The sequence below is a fragment of the Salvelinus sp. IW2-2015 genome, linkage group LG18 (assembly GCF_002910315.2).
Source record: "Salvelinus sp. IW2-2015 linkage group LG18, ASM291031v2, whole genome shotgun sequence".
In the NCBI taxonomy this organism is placed as follows: domain Eukaryota; kingdom Metazoa; phylum Chordata; class Actinopteri; order Salmoniformes; family Salmonidae; genus Salvelinus; species Salvelinus sp. IW2-2015.
In genome coordinates this window covers 7,798,298-7,818,193 of record NC_036858.1, presented here as the reverse complement: position 1 = coordinate 7,818,193, position 19,896 = coordinate 7,798,298, and the positions used below count along the sequence as shown (strand labels likewise).

Below are 19,896 nucleotides of genomic sequence, written 5' to 3'. Positions count from 1 at the left end.
AGTGGGGTTATGGGCCAGTGGGGTTATGGGCCAGTGGGGTTATGGACCAGTGGGGTTATGGACCAGTGGGGTTATGGACCAGTGGGGTTATGGACCAGTGGGGTTATGGACCAGTGGGGTTAGGGCCAGTGGGGTTAGGGCCAGTAGGTGTGTGGAGTACTGCTCCTAGAAGGCTCAGTGACCACGCCCTGGTCTGTGTGAATGTTTTCTACCTTTTTAAGAGGATATTGATGAGGGCTATATGCTACTGCGCTCTCTGTTAAATCATTCTGACCCTGGCTTTGCATCTCAGGGGTAGGATCATGTTACAGGGATAGTTATCTAATAGTTGGTTGCACCAGATGTTTTATGTAATACCCTCTCTACCCATGAGAGAGAAATGAACATCCCTCCCCAAAAAAGAAAGTACAAAACAGGCTGTGTTTTTAGTTAGTTGGTTTGTTGTGATTGGCTGTGGCGGGGGTGGCTGGGGTAGGGGTGCGGTCTGAGACGCTCTCTTCTTGGGTTTACTCTTATTGGTGGTGGTTGCTAGGACGGCAAGCTGCCCTCCAGAGCCATCAGCCTGGTGAGTGATTCAATATATCCCAAATGGGCACCCTATCCCCTACATAGTGCCCTGCGTTTGACCAGGGCTCACAGGAATCTCGTCAAGAGTAGGGCACTATATAGGGAATAGGGTTCTATTTGAGACGCAACCAGTGTGTCCCGAGGGAGCAATGATCTTCAGTGTATATATATACAGTGCAGTACAGGACACTCCGTACACACAGGGAGAGGGAGGGAGCAGGGAGCTGCGGTTCTGGTCGGGTTCAGACTGACACTGACTCGCCGTTGTCGATGTACGCTTGCCTCCTGATGGGAATGAGTCAGCATGGCAGATTTAAACATAGACATGAATACAGAACCATGGAGCTCAATGGATTGGATTGGCACCATTGGGTGTTGTACAAGATAGGGCCAGAAGGCAATACAACTAATCTGGTTCATGAAGAGGCAGGCATAAGGCTTGCTGCTGACATTTCTGTGACTGGACGTTCGTTGAGTCACTGTTCTGAAGGGGTCAAGGGTGAAACCCCTGCCTAAATTCAGGCTGTTGTTTTGTAACTCTCTACAGACCATTCCTGGGGAGTATGTAGAGTTGTCTTAGAACATTTAACAGCATGATAAATAACTCTCTGTTTGTCCCTGTTTTACCCCTGTGCTGTTTCCCATTAGCATATTTCTCAACCAGGCTAACTCCTGGACTGAATAGCTTTGCTGGGGGTTCTTCGAGTGAAGTGCTCTCTCACTTTCTTGTTTTCTTGGAAGCGCTGTATTGGTTGTCAGGGCAACTGGTTAGCGCTGCTGAAAGCCCGTTGGACAATTCTGTTTTGTTTTCGGATGGGGAGAGGGCACAATGGGAACAACAGGGTGAAGGTAGAATCTTTCGACCTTCACTCTGCTTTTTCGACGGTAAACCAATTTAACAACTTTGTAATTAAACATGATCATTTTCTCACGCTCAGGATATTGCTAAATCATGATGCCGTCATCCACACAATAGGCCACAGTTATAGTACAATAACAAACACAAACCACATGCTCATACTTTTAGATTTTCAGAAAAAGGCATGAGAAACGAAAGTGACAATGCCCGAAGATTAGGACATTTCTAATCAAGCATATTTTCTCTTTTCTATCTCTCAGGTGCGTAACAAATGCCTTGGCGAGTCAGAATGCCTGGAGAAAACGAAACAACAGGTATTTCCAGTAAGGAACCGGTAGAATGTCAAACTGATGTCACCCATTGGTTCACACAATGAATCCTCATACTTACATGATGACGTAGTTAACCATGGATTTAATCAATAATCCATTGATCATCATGGCACGCCATTTAGCACTTCACATATTTGTAAAACAATCAATCAAAGATACCTAAAGTACCGAGTAATCCGATAAACATTTGACCTCCTTTTAGAAGGTGACATATTGCTTTAATGTAATTCCAACAGGGACCTCGAGGGAAGGAATGTAATTGGTTATAGAGATATCGCTTCAAATGAGGTGCAGGTCTTGGGTGCTCTGAGTTTAACGTTACAGACGACACATGCTTTGATTCTCCTTCCTCACAATGACATTTACTGGCCTGGACCTGACACTCTACAGTTTCTCTCTCTCTGTTTCTCTCTCTCTGTTTCTCTCTCTCTGTTTCTCTCTCTCTGTTTCTCTCGCTCCCTCTCGCCTGCTCTACTGACATACCAGGCCTAGCTCATGAAAATGTCCTGGCTCTGTGGCTAACATGGAGGTTTTATATCTGTTCTGTTGTGTTCTATGACGGGCTGGAAATATGCCCTCCAGGTGGGCCCCATGTGCTCCTGCCTATCTACACAACACTCAGCGAATCTGTTTTCTCACTCTCACACCCTCTCTGTATTTCTCTCTTTCTCTTGGAGTGTCAAGACAGGTGCCAAACGCTGACAACATCCTTCTATATGGGGTAAATTCTATTTTACTCTTTGAAGGTGTGTGCAGAGTGCTCAGGGGAAGAGAGATGAACAAGGGAGGAGTAGTGAAGGAGGAGTGCTCAGGGGAAGAGAGATGAACAAGGGAGAAGGAGTGAAAGGAGGAGTGCTCAGGGGAAGAGAGATGAACAAGGGAGGAGTAGTGAAAGAGGAGTGCTCAGGGGCAAGAGAAATGAAAAGGGAGGAGTAGTGAAAGGAGGAGTGCTCAGGGGAAAGAGGATGAAACAAGGGAGGAGTAGTGAAAGGATGAGTGCTTCAGGGAAGAGAGCATGAAACAAGTGAGGAGGAGTGAAAGGAGGAGTGCTCAGGAAGAAGAGATAACAAGGGAGGAGCTAGTGAAAGGAGGGAGTGCTCAGGGAAGAGAGATGAACAGGGGAGTAGTGAAAGAAGGAGTCCAGGGAAGAGAGATGAACAAGGGAGGAGGAGTGAAAGGAGGAGTGCTCAGGGGAAGAGAGATGAACAAGGGAGGAGTAGTGAAAGGAGGAGTGCTCAGGGGAGCCTGGTGGCGGATCACTTTTTTTTCTTCCTCCTTTCACCAGAGCTAAAGTGAAGAAAGACACAGAGAGAGAGAGAGAAAGAGAGAGAGAGGGAGAGAGAGAGAGAGAAAGGAAGGGGATGAAAGAGTGCAGTGCTGACAGGTCTCTAGACACGTCTGTTCTCTCCTGCTTCTTCCCTAATCCCTTCTTTCATCTCCACCTCCTCGGTGACAAACACTCTGCCATGGTAATGGCAGGAAAACAGGACAGCCGTGAAGTCAATTCGGCCCCGGTGTGTAACGTGTGTGTGTGCGTGCATGTCTGCGTTTGTGTTTGTGTATGTATGTGTGTTTCATGGTGGAAGACGAGGAGTTTGGGAGTCTAGCTCTTTGCCTCTCCTGTCTTGCTCAAAGGAGTAACTGAGTATTTAAAGAGCTACGGTGATGCCACCTTACTCATCCTTAACAAACTACCGTACATCAAGTACTGTACGATACACCAGGGACTATTACGTTTCTGTTGGCGGTGAGGTGGCATTAGATTAACTGTGGGATTTTATGCATACGTTTAGTGGAACATCCAAACCCACAAATGGTAACGACTTGAAATGGCAAATTAATGGTAACGACTTGAAATGGCAAATGAATGGTAATGACTTGAAATGGAAAATGAAGGGTAATGACTTGAAATGTCGGAAGGACATCAGACGTGAGTGTTTTTGTCGCTTTGCTCACTTCCTCCCTCTCTCTTCTTGATGCAGGACGTGATATGAAGAAATGGTGTGAGGACAGGACCCCCAAGCCTCTCCCTCCACTGAAAGCTGAGTGGGACAGAGAGGGTGTGAAGAAAGATGCCCCCCTCTACCCCTTAGTCCTGAAGAGAGACGAATTAACCAGTTGAAAGAGAGTGACTCACGCTCTCCTCTCTGCTCATCCATCCCATCTGGTTTGTATTTCTTTGGATGTTTCTCCGCCTCCAGCCTCTGGGTAGTACCAGCGCCAAGGCCCAGATGGCTGCCGACCCAGCCCCACCGCGGAGAGCGTACACTGGGTTGGAAAACGCCTGGGCTTGCCTCTTGGCTGGGGTATGGATGGTGGGGTATGGTTGGGAAGGGAAGGGTGGACTTGGCTGGTGATGGGACTTGGATGGACCGCACTCCGGCTCTGACGCAACATCCATCGATCATCCATCGCATTGGTTGGTAGTTGATACCCTCAGCGCTGAGGGCGAGAGCCCAGTCGTGTTGAGGGGTGTTGCGGCGTGGACAGTCAGAGAGTACGCCACAGACTGGCCAGACGTCTCCTAGATCAGTAACTGAGACTGGCATCTCATGGAACTGGCGAGGGCATCAGTACCAGACTGGTAAACTGGCATGAGAAACTATTTTAGACTCTAAATACCATGTCTAAATGTAATGGTTTTCAGCTCTAGAAGTCAGCATGGAGAACCTGATTGGTGCTGTATTGTAGTCTGTTTTCAACAGACAAGAGCCATATGATATCAGGAGCATGTGAAGCACGATATCAGGACGACCAACTTTTAATGACACACGTGTGTTGTTTTGAAGCTCAAAGGGAGTACACACCTGTGAAGGAAGTAGGGCTTATGTTTGTTTACGTCCGTATGCTTTGGAGAAAGGTGAAGTGGTCACATCCTATGGCACATGATCCTTTCTTTAAGGGAGAGAAGAGAGCGAGAGGGAGGGAGAAAGTCAAGGAGGGGTGCCTGAGGGGCAGTCCTTTGTTTCGTTTTGTTTATTCCTCCACGTGTCTAAATAAAAAAGGCCTAGATGGAACCCTAGTGCCTTGGAGTTCTTTGTTCCCACCGACAACAACTTTGTGACACTTCCCATGCAGTGTGTGTTTCTAAGGGGGGTGGGGGGTCTTTGTGGGGGAATCAAGACTTGGGAGCGGGGATTAGAAAGCACTGGGGGCTGAGCAAGGGGGGTTAAGCTTAGTTTGATGGCATTTTTATTGTGGAGTTTGATTAGCATGCCCAACACTACACAGCGGGTTTTCTCACACGCCAGTCATGGGGAGAAAAATGACTTCTCTCTATAGCACTCATATCACTCCCGCTCCATAGCTCTGAATGGAATGGCCCAACAAAAGGTGACATAATTTGTACCCAGGATCATATTGCCCGATCAGGGGCCTCCTTGATGACATCATGACCCAGTCGCTTTCAACCCTTCCCTGGGATGCTGGGTTGGCATGGAAGCGAGTACTTCACTTGAATTAGTCATAGTTTGATGGCCTGTAAAGTTTGATATGGCTGTGTTTGCGATAAACAAGTTTGAGGGTGAGTGACAGGTAAGATGCAATATTTGGGTATGGCAGGTGTACATTACACATACAGTATCAGTCAAAAGTTTGAGCACACCTACTCATTCAAGGGTTTTTCATTATTTTTACTATTTTCTACATTGTAAAATAGTAGTGAAGACTTCAAAACTATAAAATAACACATGGAATTATGTAGTAACCAAAAAAGTGTTAAAAAAGTCAAAATATATTGAATATTTTTGATTCTTCAAAGTAGCCACCCTTTGCCTTGATGACAGCTTTGCACACTCTTGGCATTCTCTCAACAGGCTTCACTTGGAATGCTTTTCCAACAGTCTTGAAGGAGTTCCCACATATGCTGAGCACTTGTTGGCTGCTTTTCGTTCACTCTGCGGTCCAACTCATCCCAAAAGATCTCAATTGGGTTGAGGTCGGGTGATTGTGGAGGCCAGGTCATCTGATACAGCACTCCATCACTCTCCTTCTTGGTCAAATAGCCCTTACACAGCCTGGAGGTGTGTTGGGTCATTGTCCTGTTGAAAAACAAATGATATTCCCACTAATCGCAAACCAGATTGGATGGTGTATCGCTGCAGAATGCTGTGGTAGCCATGCTGGTAAAGTGTGCCTTGAATTCTAAATAAATCACTGACAGTGTCACCAGCAAAGCCCCCCCACACCATCACACCTCCTCCTCCATGCTTCACGGTGGGAACCACAGATAAGGAGAACATCCGTTCACCTACTCTGCGTCTCACAAAGACACAGCGGTTGGAACCAAAAATCTAATTTGGACTAATCAGACCAAAGGACAGATTTCCACTGGTCTAATGTCCATTGCGTGTGTTTCTTGGCCCAAGCAAGTCTCTTCTTATTATTGGTGTCTTTTAGTAGTGGTTTCTTTGCAGCAATTCGACCATGAAGGCCTGATTCCTGCAGTGTCCTCTGAACAGTTGATGTTGAGATGTGTTTGTTACTTGAACTCTGTGAAGCATTTATTTGGGCTGCAATCTGAGGTGCAGTTAACTCTAATGAACTTATCCTCTGTAGCAGAGGTAACTCTGGGTCTTCCTTTCCTGTGCCAGTCCTCATGAGAGCCAATTTCATCATAGTGCTTGATGGTTTTTGCAGTTGCACTTGAAGGAACTTTCAAAGTTCTTGAAATGTCCCGCATTGACTGACCTTCATTTCTTAAAGTAATGATGAACATTCGTTTCTCTTTGCTTATTTGAGCTGCTGTCTTTTACCAAATAGGGCTATCTTCTGTATACCACCCTTACCTTGTCACAACACAACTGATTGGTTCAAACGCATTAAGAAGGAACGAAATTCCGCGAATTATCTTTTAACATGGCACACCTGCTAATTGAAATGCATTCCAGGTGATTACCTCATGACGCTGGTTGAGGGAATGCCAATGGTGTGCAAAGCTGTCATCAAGGCAAAGGGTGGCTACTTTGAAGAATCTCGACTATAAAATATATTTTGATTTGTTTAACACTTTTTTGGTTACTACATGATTCCATATGTGTTATTTCATAGTTTTGATGTCTTCACTATTATTCTACAATGTAAAATAATAATAAAGAAAAAGTCTTGAATGAGTGTGTCCAAACTTTTGACTGGTACTGTATGCATACAAACATACTGTACCTATGAAGATATCATATGTATATGCACACACACACACACAAACACACACACACCCACACAGGTGCGCGTGACCCACACATGCACACATAAACACACGCCTTCACGACCGTTTGCTCTTCCCATGGTGCTTTGTGATTCAGAGATATCCTAGCCGCAGCAGGTCTCTCTGAACTCCCAGACCTTCATCAAAGAAGAATGAACAGACTGTGAGGAAGAAAAGAAACTAAAAAAAAGGGCAAGAGAGAGATGCAGAGAGAGAGAGAAAAATATTATTACTCACTGAGTATTATTCTTTTTCCTATTATTATCTATCTGTGACATCATTAATTTGATATGTGTCTTATGCTTGCTTTGGCAATTTATGTGGAAACACTTTCTATGTCAATAAAGCCTTTTTGAATTTGAATTTGAGTGATGCAGAGAGAGAGAGAGAACGAGGGAGAGGGAGACAGGGGATTGGAGAGAAGGGGGAGGATTTGCAGTTTTCTTAGTACCGTGTTCCTCAACTGACTATGTCCAATCACATAACAGGAATTAGCAGCCCCAAATCATGTTTTCTCAGAGCCCAGTGGATCTCAGCTGAGTGTCATTTTCAAAGCAGGATGGAGGGATGAAGATACATTGATAGAGAGGGAGAGAGAGAGGGGGGGGGGAAGGAAATAAGGGGAGAGGTAGATGATGTTAGGGACAAAGAGAGAGGGAGAGAGATGGAAGTTAGGGACAATGAGAGAGAGAGATAGGTGGATGATGTTAGTGACAAATTAGTGAGGGAGAGATGGATGATATTAGGGACAAAGAGAGAGGGAGAGAGATGGATGATGTTAGGGACAATGAGAGAAGGAGATAGGTGGATGATGTTAGGGACAGAGAGAGAGGGAGAGAGGTGGATGATATTAGGGACAGAGAGAGAGGGAGAGAGATGGAAGTTAGGGACAATGAGAGAGGGAGATAGGTGGATGATGTTAGGGACAGAGAGAGAGGGAGAGAGGTGGATGATGTTAGGGACAGAGAGAGAGGGAGAGAGATGGATGATGTTAGGGACAAAGAGAGAGGGCAGATAGGTGGATGATGTTAGGGACAGAGAGAGAGGGAGAGAGATGGATGATGTTAGGGACAAAGAGAGAGGGAGAGAGGTGGATGATGTTAGGGACAGAGAGAGGTGGATGATGTTAGGGACAAAGAGAGAGGGAGAGAGGTGGATGATGTAAGGGACAAAGAGAGAGGGAGAGAGGTGGATGATGTTAGGGACAAAGAGAGAGGGAGATAGGTGGATGATGTTAGGGACAAAGAGAGAGGGAGAGAGTTGGATGATGTCAGCAAGAGAGAAGGAGTGGGGAATGGGGGTTGGGATGTGGAGAGATTGAGATGGTAACATTGACCTCTTTTCTCTCTGCATGGAGCTACTGCTAACTTTTGATTGGTCTCCCAGGGTATAATGAAAAGGAGCTCCATACAAACTCTACCAGCTGAAACCCAGCTCACAGAAACACAGGAACCAAACCACAATCTTTATGTCAGGTTATCAGTCTATGTCAGGGTGTAAAAGTCTTAATAACAAACCAAGCCAATGACTAGCATGATTTATATATTTTTAAAATGGGTTAAAGATGTAGTGCTATATTCTCTTAGCTATAGATAGTATGGCGTTGTTGGAGTTAGCGTCAATGAACTAATTGATTATTTGTGTGGAAGGCCTGCTGTGCATTCATTATATTCCTTTCTCAGAATATTTCCCCACTCATTTACTCTCTCTTCCTCTGAATTTCTCATCCTCATTTTGCTCTCTCTGTCTCTGTCTCTCTCTCAATTCAATTCAATTTCAATTCAAGTGTCTTCATTGGCATGGTAAGCATATGTTAACATTGCCAAAGCAAGTGAAGTAGATAATATACAAAAGTGAAATAAACAATAAAATGAACAGTAAACATTACACTCACAGAAGCTCCAAAAATAATAAAGACATCACAAATGTAATATTATGTATATATACAGTGTTGTAACAATGTGCAAATTAAAGTACAAAAGGGAAAATAAATGAACATAAATATGGGTTGTATTTACAATGGTGTTTGTTCTTCACTGTTTGCCCTTTTCTTGTGGCAACAGGTCACAAATCTTGCTGCTGTGATGGCACACTGTGGTATTTCACCCAGTAGACATGGGAGTTTCTTAAAATCGGTTTGTTTTCGAATTCTTTGTGGATCTGTGTAATCTGAGGGAAATATGTGTCTCTAATATGGACATACATTTGGCAGAAAGTTAGGAAGTGCAGCTCAGTTTCCACCTCATTTTGTGAGAAGTGTGCACATAGCCTGTCTTCTCTTGAGAGCCAGGTCTGCCTTCGGCAGCCTTTCTCAATAGTAAGGCTATGCTCACTGAGTCTATACATAGTCAAAGATTTCCTTAAGTTTGGGTCAGTCACAGTGGTCAGGTATTCTGCCACTGTGTACTCTCTGTTTAGGGCCAAATAGAATTCTAGTTTTCTCAGTTTTTTTGTTAATTCTTTCTAATGTGTCAAGTAATTATCTTTTTGTTTTCTCATGATTTGGTTGGGTCTAGTTGTGTTGGTGTCCTGGGGCTCTGTGGGGTCTGTTTGTGTTTGTGAACAGAGCCCCAGGACCAGCTTGCTTAGGGGACTCTTCTCCAGGTTCATCTCTCTGTAGGTGATGGCTTTGTTATGGAAGGTTTGGGAATCGCTTCCTTTTAGGTGGTTGTAGAATTGAACGGTTCTTTTCTNCTCCAGGTTCATCTCTCTGTAGGTGATGGCTTTGTTATGGAAGGTTTGGGAATCGCTTCCTTTTAGGTGGTTGTAGAATTGAACGGTTCTTTTCTGGATTTTGATAATTAGTGGGTATCGGCCTAATTCTGCTCTGCATGCATGATACAGTACTACTGCCAAGGGATGAGCTATAGGTGCACCTACCATAGGAGTCCCCTCGAAGCCTACCGTTGACTATGTACGTACCCAGCGTGCGACAGAGCTGCAGGAGTTGTGACCTGTTTTTGTTGGTTATGTTGTCATAGTTGTGCCTAGGGGGGCAGATGGGGGAGGGCATGCTGTCACCTCCAGGCAGGTGTTTGTCCCCCTGTGTACTGAGGGAGTGAGGTTCTTGTCCGGTTCTGGCATTTAGGTCGCCACAGACTAGTACATGTCCCTGGGCCTGGAAATGATTGATTTCCCCATCCAGGATGGAGAAGCTTCTTCATTATGACTTCATGACCTCTCTCTCTCTCTCTCTCTCGCTCTCTCTCTCTCTCTCTCTCGCTCTCTCTCTCGCTCTCTCGCTCGATCTCTCTCTATCTCTCTCTATCTCTCTCTATCTCTCTCTATCTCTCTCTATCTCTCTCTATCTCTCTCTATCTCTATCTCTCTTTCACTGTCTCTCACTCTCTCTCACCCTCTCTCACTCTCCATCTATCCCTCTCTCTTTCTCTCTCTCATCTATCTCTCTCTCTTTCTCTCTCCATCTATCTCTCTCTCTTTCTCTCTCATCTCTCTCTCTCTCTCTTTCTCTCTCCATCTATCTCTCTCTCTTTCTCTCTCTTTCTCTCTCCATCTATCTCTCTCTCTTTCTCTCTCCATCTATCTCTCTCTATCTCCCATCTCTCTCTCCCCCCTACTCCCTTTCTCCCATCCCCCGCCCTCCCTACATCCCTCTCTCTCCACTGGATATAGGTGGGCCAGGAGCATTGAGAGTTCCTCTCTCCTCCTTTCTCTTTCCGTCCCGATAGACAACTGGACCTAATCAATGCCATGAGCCCACTCACCCACTCCCTCAGTGGTGCAGCAGAACCATACTAATGGATACACAGCATGTCTGTCCTCCGTAGACTGTCTGAGAATGTCTCATAGAGGGCTCCGGCTCGTTAGTTATATTAGATTCAAAGGTTAGGTAGACGTTTGCTATTGCTGTTACTGCACTGCTTGTGGGAAATCGATTCTACTGTAGCCTGCTGTTTGCCTGTCATCTATGAGAACGAATTGAGATTCAGGAGCTGTCAGGTTCTCTTTTCGTCAGTCTCTTTCTCTCTTTATTTCGTACTTTACATCTCCCTGCATCATGCATGGGTTTGAACTGTGACCTTTTTGAGGTTTCTAGCACACTTCATCACAAACCCTTCTTCCTCTGTTTTCCATTGCCTCTTGCCTCTGGCTCACAGTGTTTACAACCACTCCACTAGCACAGTGGAGCTCAGCATTATTCATGTCAAGAGCAAACAACAAAACAGTGCACAGTTGTTGAATATGTGGTCATTTCTGAATGACATAATTCATGTGTCTCCCGGGGGCTGGTGGAGAGATAAACACTAAGTAGTCACGTCAATCTGAAAAGCTTCAGATACAGAAGCTGCTGAATGATTAACACAGACAGTAGATATAATGAGATTGTGTGTGTGTGTTTACATTAGGGAACCTATAGGAGATTAGGGTGCGTGGAATGATAAGGCGGAGAGTAAGTCAATTATTATTTTCAGTAAACATCAGGAGGCGGGAGGAAGGCTAGAGGGAAGTCCGACAGCCATGGGAATTTGGAGATCCATTCATACTCATTATTAACATCAATAGGGAGAGAGACTGAGTGGTGTGAGAGCAGGAGAGAGGGAAGAGACAGAGGGAGACAGAGGGAGGAGACAGAGAGAGATAGAGAGATAGTAGGAAGAGACAGAGAGAGCGAGAAAGAGAGGGAGGAGACGGAGAGAGAGCGACAGAGAGAGAGAGGGTGAGAGAGATAGTAGGAAGAGACACAGAGGGAGAGAGGAGACAGAGAGCGAGAGAAAGGGAGGAGACAGCGAAAGAGAGAGAGAGAGAGATACTGGGAAGAGAGAGAGAGAGAAAGAGAGGATTGAGACAGAGAGAGAGAGAGAGCGACAGAGAGTGGATTTTGTATCATTTGATTTACACAACACGCCTACCACTTTGAAGATGCAAAATGTTTTTTTTTTGTGAAACAAGAAATAAGACAAAAAAACGGAAAACTTGAGCTTGCATAACTATTCACCCCCCCCCCCCTACTTTGTTAGAACGACCTTTTGCAGCAATTACAGCTGCAAGTCTCTTGGGTATGTTCTCTATAAGCTTGGCACATCTAGCCACTGGGGTTTTTGCCCATTCTTCAAGGCAAAACTGCTCCAGCTCTTCAAGTTGGATGGTTTCCGCTGGTGGTACAGCAATCTTTAAGTCATACCACAGATTCTCATTGGATTGAGGTCTGGGCTTTGACTAGCGCATTCCAGACATTTAAAATGTTTCCCCTTAAACCACTCGAGAGTTGCTTTAGCAGTATTCTTAGGGTCATTATCCTGCTGGAAGGTGAACCCGTCCCAGTTTCAAATCTCTGGAAGACTGAACAGGTTTACCTCAAGAATTTCCATCTATTTAGTGCCATCCATCATTCCTTCAGTTCTGACAGGTTTCAGTCCCTGCCGATGAAAACATCCCCACAGCATGATGCTGCCACCACCATGCTTCACTGTGGAGATGGTGTTCTCGGGTGATGAGAGGTGTTGGGTTTGTGCCAGACATAGCGTTTTCCTTGATGCCAAAAAGCTAAATTCTAGTCTTTCATCTGACCAGAGTACCTTCTTCCATATGTTTGGGGAGTCTCCCACATGCCTTTTGGCGAACCCCAAACGTGTTTGCTTATTTTTTTCTTTAAGCAATGGCTTTTTTTCTGGCCACTCTTCCATAAAGCCCAGCTCTGTGGAGTGTACAGCTTAAAGTGGTCCTATGGACAGATACTCCAATCTCCGCTGTGGAGCTTTTCAGCTCCTTCACGGTTATCTTTGGTCTCTTTGTTGCTTCTCTGATTAATGCCCTCCTTGCCTGGTCTGTGACTTTTGGTGGGCGGCCCTCTCTTGGCAGGTTTGTTGTGGTGCCATATTCTTTCCATTTTTTAATAATGTATTTAATGGTGCTCCGTGGGATGTTCAAAGTTTCTGATATTTTTTTATAACTGATCCCTGATCTGTACTTCTCCACAACTTTGTCCCTGACCTGTTTGGAGAACTCCTTGGTCTTCATGGTGCCACTTGCTTGGTGGCGTTGCAGACTCTAGGGCCTTTCAGAACAGGTGTATACAGTAGAAGTCGGAAGTTATATACACCTTAGCCAAATACATTTTAACTCAGTTTTTCACAATTACAGAACTGAATTACAGTCTCCTTCCTGAGCGGTATGACGACTGCGTAGTCCGTGGTGTTTATACTTCCGTACTATTGTTTGAACAGATGAACGTGGTACCTTCAGGCATTTGGAAATTTCTCCCAAGGATGAACCAGACTTGTGGAGGTCTACAATTTTTTTCTGTGGTCTTAGCTGATTTCTTTTGATTTTCCCATGATGTCAAGCAAAGAGGCACTGAGTTTGAAGGTAGGCCTTGAAATACATCCACAGGTACACCTCCAATTGACTGAAATTATGTCAATTAGCCTATCAGAAGCTTCTAAAGCCATGACATTATTTTCTGGAATTTTCCAAGCTGTTTAAAGGCAAGTCTAACCGACTTGCCAAAACTATAGTTTGTTAACAAGACATTTGTGGAGTGGTTGAAAAACGAGTTTCTATGACTCCAACCTAAGTGTATGTAAACTTCCGACTTCAACAGTATTCATTTTAAAATGTATTCACGTTTGGGCGTCTCACTGCTGGCTGAATTGATTATGAGTCACTGTCTAAGTGAAAGCAACAATATTGTAAAAAATCGATCCATAAGTATTGTGTTTCTCATTAATCCTAATCTTCTCAATTTCTCTATGTAAAGAAATGCAGCCACATGTGGGAAATATGTCCCAAAAACACAAATTAATATAACAATCTTATGGAAATCACTATGGTAACCCTTATGAGAGCGTGCATGTAAGCATTTACGGGCATGACAGGTTACTTAACAAGACATTTGTGGAGTGGTTGAAAAACGAGTTTTAATGACTCCAACCTAAGTGTATGTAAAGTTCCGACTTCAACTGTATATACTGAGATCATGTGACAGATCATGTGCCACTTAGACTTTATTGAACTAATTATGTGACTTCTGAAGGTAATTGGTTGCACCAGATCTGATTTAGGGGCTTCATAGCAAAGAATATATATGCATGCACCACTTTTTTTTTTTTTTCTTCACTTCACCAATTTGGACTATTTTGTGTATGTCCATTACCTGAAATCCAAATAAAAATCAATTTAAATTACAGGTTGTAATGCAACAAAATAGGAAAAACGCCAAGGGGGATGAATACTTTTGCAAGGCACTGTAGAGGGAAGAGACAGAGAGAGAGATAGAGGGAGGAGAGACAGAATATAGAGGTGTAGAACTACTAAGAAGGATGGAGTAGAAAAGGGAGAGGGGATGGAAGGAGAGAATATAACATCGTCCTCTATTTCATTAGATCGAACCTAAAGCTGTGTAGTATTGGTAGGTCTGCCTTTGGAAGTAATATGCCTATCTGTTTAATCATTATTTTGGGAAACATTCTCTGAGAATGTTCAGTTTTAAGCCATGGCTAATTGACTTATTAATACCAGCCACACAGAGAAATGCTGCAGAAGCAGTACGTACTGACTCCATAACACTCTAACTTTAATCTGTGTTCGTTTCCAAATCGTTTTTTTGAATAGATTAATGTAACCGCCGTGTCCTCAACAATCCTGTTTTCTGTCAGTTATGACCAAATTATTGCCTGTTTCTGGAAATTATACCCACAGCAGTGTACCCAGGACCTGACATGAGAGAATACCCAGAGAAATSTCCAAATAAAAACGAGCCCTGCACACGTATTCCAATGACAGTGTCACACAAACAACGTTGTCATTGTGGAAAATGTAATGAGCTCAATTGCGATTTCTTCACATCAATAGTCACTGTTTGTGTCAAGTGGTTTTGGGGTTGGTACACGCTGTAGACTTTAATGAGTCGGAGGACATAGCACTCTCACAGTGAACATACTGTACACTGAGATGACGCACGCACACATAAACAAGCACAGAGGCACGCATGCACATAGACACACACAGAAACACACACACATTCACCTCAGACTGGTGGTCAGGCCTCATTTAGCAGGGTGTGTAACTGTCTCTTGGTAACGAATAGCTCAGGGAAGAGCCCAGAGCCCAGTCAGTCTAGCACACAGGTCCCTCTACGCTGGCCAGATATCCTGCCTCCCGGCCCCCATCCATTACCTCCACAGGGCACCACCTCACTTGATCTATCCCCAGACCAGTGCACAAGAGTGAGCCACAGCGACACCACAGCCGTGCTTAAGATGCACCGGCACGTCCAGAGCTACCGCCAGACTTTCTCATTCTGTCCAGTGCCGCCGGCAGGGGGAAAGGATGACAAATGCCCTCTTTAATTCTTCAGTTTTTTTCTTCAGTTTGTTCTTCATTTAGGGAAGAAGAAAAAGAAGACTAGAACTTTCCATTTTACGATGACTCAGCGCACAGTGTTTAGTGGCTTGACCTTTTACGATTAACATAGCTGTTGAAGGCTGAAGATGAGGAGGATTCAGATGTCTACAGGGTTTTAAGCTCTGTCTCCCTTGGTTACGCAAGCTGGTCCCGTGATATGTGTTGACAACGTTCAATGGTGAGGGACTGAGGATCGAGTGTCAGATAAGTCTTGGTGAATAGCCTGGTCTCAGAGCTATACGAAACATACTTTACGTATTTCTGAGCATCTCCAAGACGTATGATACCTACTAATGGTCTAGTTACTTTAGTCAGAGATTAAAATAGGGAGGTTGGTCAGGGAATATGCGTGGGAGCAATCTGCGACTGTATAGCAATCCAAAGGTTGCGTGTTGCTTCGGGGGACAACTGTAGCATTTTAGCTAACCCTTGCCTTAACCCTTATTCTAAACTTCACCCAATTCACCTAATCTGCTTTATAAATTCACCTAACCTGCTATATAAATTCACCTAACCTGCTATGTAAATTCACCTTACCTGCTATGTCAATTCCCCTAACCTGCTATGTAAATTCACCTTACCTGCTCTGTCAATTCACGCATAACCTGGCTATGTCAATTCACCTTACCTGCTATGTCAATTCACCTAACCTTGCCTGTCAATTCACCTAACCTGCTATGTCAATTCACCTACCTGCTATGCCAATTCACCTAACACTTCACCATGCAAATTCACCTTACCTGTTATGCCAATTCACCTAACCTCACATGCAAATTCACCTTACCTGTTATGTCAATTCACCTAACCTGCTATGTAAATTCACCTTACCTGCTATGTCAATTCCCCTAACCTGCTATGTAATTCACCTTACCTGCTCTGTCAATCACATAACCTGCTATGTCAATTCACCTTACCTGCTATGTCAATTCACCTTACCTGCTATGTCAATTCACCTTACCTGCTATGTCACTTCACCTAACCTGCCATGTCAATTCACCTAACCTGTTATGTCATTTCACCTTACCTGCTATGTCAATTCACCTTACCTGCTATGTCACTTCACCTAACCTGTTATGTCATTTCACCTTACCTGCTATAATACTATACATCAGGGTTCCCCAACTTGTGGCCAATGGAAGGTTTTTATTTGCCCCCCCCCACCCCCCAAAAAACGTGATTTTAATATTGGAAATCTGTTCGAATGGATTCCTACTCATAATAGAGATAAATATGGAATTGTATACAAATGTAAGCAAGGGTTGAAATGTTTTAGTCAAATATTATATTTGTTTGGAATTCTTGCAGTCTGCAAATTATTTGTAATTATGTTCCGGCCCCCTGACCATAATCTCAATAAAAAATCATCCCGTGGCTGAATATAGTTGATGATCCCAATTTGTATGCTATTATGTGACCAGGTAAGACTTATGATACTATACTGAACAAAAATATAAATGCAAAAAAAAAGAAAAAAAGATGGCGCCGGAGAGGATGGCTGCCGTTTCATAGGCTCTTAACCAACCATGCTATTTTGTTAGTTAAAAAAAAAAATTGTACATATTTTGTACATAATGTTGCTGCTACCATCTCTTCTTACTGAAAACCTCGCTATTGTTATTTTACTGCTGCTCTTTAATTATTTGTTGCTTTTATTTCTTATCTTTTTAGGTATTTTTCTTAAAACTGCATTGTTGGTTAAGGGCTTGTAAGTAAGCATTTCACTGCAAGGTCTACAACTGTTGTATTCGGCACATGTGACAAATAACATTTGATTTTACTTGATTTGAACATGTAAAGTTTTGGCCCCATGTTTCATGAGCTGAAATGAAAGATCCCAGAAATGTTCCATACGCATAAAAAGCTTATTTTATTATTTTATTTGTCTCAAATTTTGTGCACAAATTTGTTTACATTCCCGCCAAGATAATCTTTACACCTGACATGTGTGGCAAATCAAGAAGCTGATTAAACAGCATGACAATTACACAGGTGCACATTGTGCTGGGGACAATAAAAGTGCACTCTAAAATGTGCAGTTTTGTCACACATCACAATGACACAGATGTCTCTAGTTTTGAGGGAGTGTGCAATTGGCATGCTGACTGCAGGAATGTCCACCAGAGCGGTTGCCATAGAATCTTATGTTAATTTCTCTACCATAATCCGCCTCCAACGTTGTTTTAGAGAATTTGGCAGTAAGTCCAAACGCAGACCACGTGTAACCAGGTCAGCCCAGTACGCCACATCCGGCTTCTTCACCTGCGGGATTGTCTGAGACCAGCCACCCAGACAGCTGATGAAACTCTGGCACAACCAAAGAATTTCTGCACAAACTGTAAGAAACCATCTCAGGGAGCTCTTTTGTGTTCGTCATCCTCACCAGATTCTTGACCTGACTGCACTTCGGCTTCGTAACTGACTTCAGTGTGCAAATGCTCACCTCCGATGGCCACTGTGCTCTTCACGGATTCATCTCGGTTTCAACTGTACCGGGCCGATGGTAGACAGCATGTATGGCGTTGCGTGGACGAGCGGTTTGCTGATGTCAACGTTGTGAACAGAGTGCCCCATGGTGGTGGTGGGGTTATGGTATGGGCAGGCATAAGCTACGGAAAACGAACAAAATGTAATTTTATTGATGGCATTTTGAATGCACAGAGATACCGAGACAAGATCCTGAGGCCCATAGACGCGCCATTCATCTGCCAGCATCACCTCATGTTTCAGCATGATAATGCACGGCCCCATTTCGCAAGGATCTGTACACAATTCCTGGAAGCTGAAAATGTCTCAGTTCTTCCATGGCCTGCATACTCACCAGACATGTCACCCATTGAGCATGTTTGAGATGCTCTGGATTGACATGTACAACAGCGTGTTCCAGTTCCAGCCATTATCTAGCAACTTCGCACAGCCATTGAGGAGCAGTGGGACAACATTCCACAGGCCACAATCAACAGCCTAAACAACTCTATGCAAAGGAGATGTGTCGCGCTGCATGAGGCAAATGGTGGTCACACCAGATACTGACTGGTTTTCTGATCCACGCCCCTACCTTTTTTTTAAGGTGTCTGTGACCAACAGATGCATATCTGTATTCCCAGTCATATGAAACACATAAGATTAGGGCCTAACACATTTATTTCAATTGACTGATTTCCTTATTTCCTGTAACTCAGTAAAATCGTTGAAATTGTCGTATGTTGTATTTATATTTTTGTTCAGTGTGTACGTCCTCTAATTCGTATGATATTGTGCGACCGCTATTCCCTTCATAATGTAACGTAACGTATCATACTAAATGGAGTGACACTGATTTACGTACAGAAAAATACGAACTGCCCTGAGACAACGTTGTGCTGAAGTAGCCTACTACTACAGTGGGTATTATCGTAGTCAAGGAATAATCATCATAATAATCATTGATATTATAGCCATCTCTTACGTTTAGAAGTCCGTGAGCGACAGGCTAGATAATCCTAGGTAAAACATTTTGTTTGCCTAGCATGATACTGGTGTCCGTATCAGTGTTCTCACCACGCAGTCATACATTAGACTCCACTCCACTTTACTCTCACTCGGAAAGAGAGAGCGAGAGAGAGAGAGAGAGAGAGCGAGAGAGAGAGAAGTATTTGTTATTATCCCACAGCTCTCCCACCAAGGAAATAGAGGTCACATTTGCCTGCGGGGTCATGGGTAGGGATAATCTCTGTGTATGATTGGTTAGGTGTTGTTATCATCTCTGACCCAGGCTTATCACTATTTGCTAGGTTCATTATCCAGGGTGGCTTCCCATTGGAAACAGAAAGACAAATAGTCAGAGGGCAACCGCGATTAAACAATGTGTGTCGCTGATCTTCATTTGTTTGCACCTGCTGGCATTGTTGGGATTTTCCCATGGTGACGTGACGTGCTAATGCAGAGGGAAAGGTGTGTGTGCACGTTGAAAAAATAATCAAAGGTAGTAGTACAATATCTTCGGAAGTGTCAAACTTAACATTTGATAGGTTTATTACGGATAGGTTTATCATGTGTTTATGACTCGTTTGCTCTTTGAAATGCATCCACATCTGAAAGCTGACCAGGCAAAACGAAAAATAATTACTTGCTTTGTGAGTTTTCCTTTCTAGAACATTGGTCACATACAGAACAGAGTCCAATCTTTATGCCCAGAATTAAAACTGCAAATGAATAGTTAAGCCGCATCATTCGTTTTGAGTGTGTGTCTTATTCCACTTGTCTAATCTGACAACTAGTTCCCAGCACTGCCGTTCTCCCGTCCCCACAATGGCTTGTTCAGGATCAGCAGTCTAAATTGAACATGACTTGATGTTCCTGGCCAAACTTTGTAAGCTCGGATGGGAATGACAAAGAAGCTTAAAAGCCTAAGTATCCCTTTAGTAGGCAGCACATGTGCTGGATTATCAGACGTTTGTGAGTAGGGAGATGGTGTTTCCCCTCCCTTATTTTCCAGCGTTTAGTGTCCTCGCAATCTAGCCTCCGCGCCTTGTCTGGGCTCATGTTACTCGGTGTGATTGACTCCTGGTTAAAACCAATAAACCCATCCGTTC

General features: G+C 43.9%; 1 long non-coding RNA gene across 2 annotated transcripts in view; it reads left to right on the top strand.

The window, feature by feature from the left end:
* The window catches only part of LOC111978753 (uncharacterized), a 115,881-nt gene extending 106,914 nt beyond the window's left edge, over positions 1–8,967 (top strand). For both annotated transcript variants that reach the window (XR_002879215.2, XR_002879216.2), the window contains exons 2-3: positions 1,687–1,749; positions 3,741–8,967. This is a non-coding gene — a long non-coding RNA (uncharacterized lncRNA). The remainder of the gene's footprint in view (positions 1–1,686; positions 1,750–3,740) is intronic.
* Positions 8,968–19,896: the final 10,929 nt, after the last annotated feature.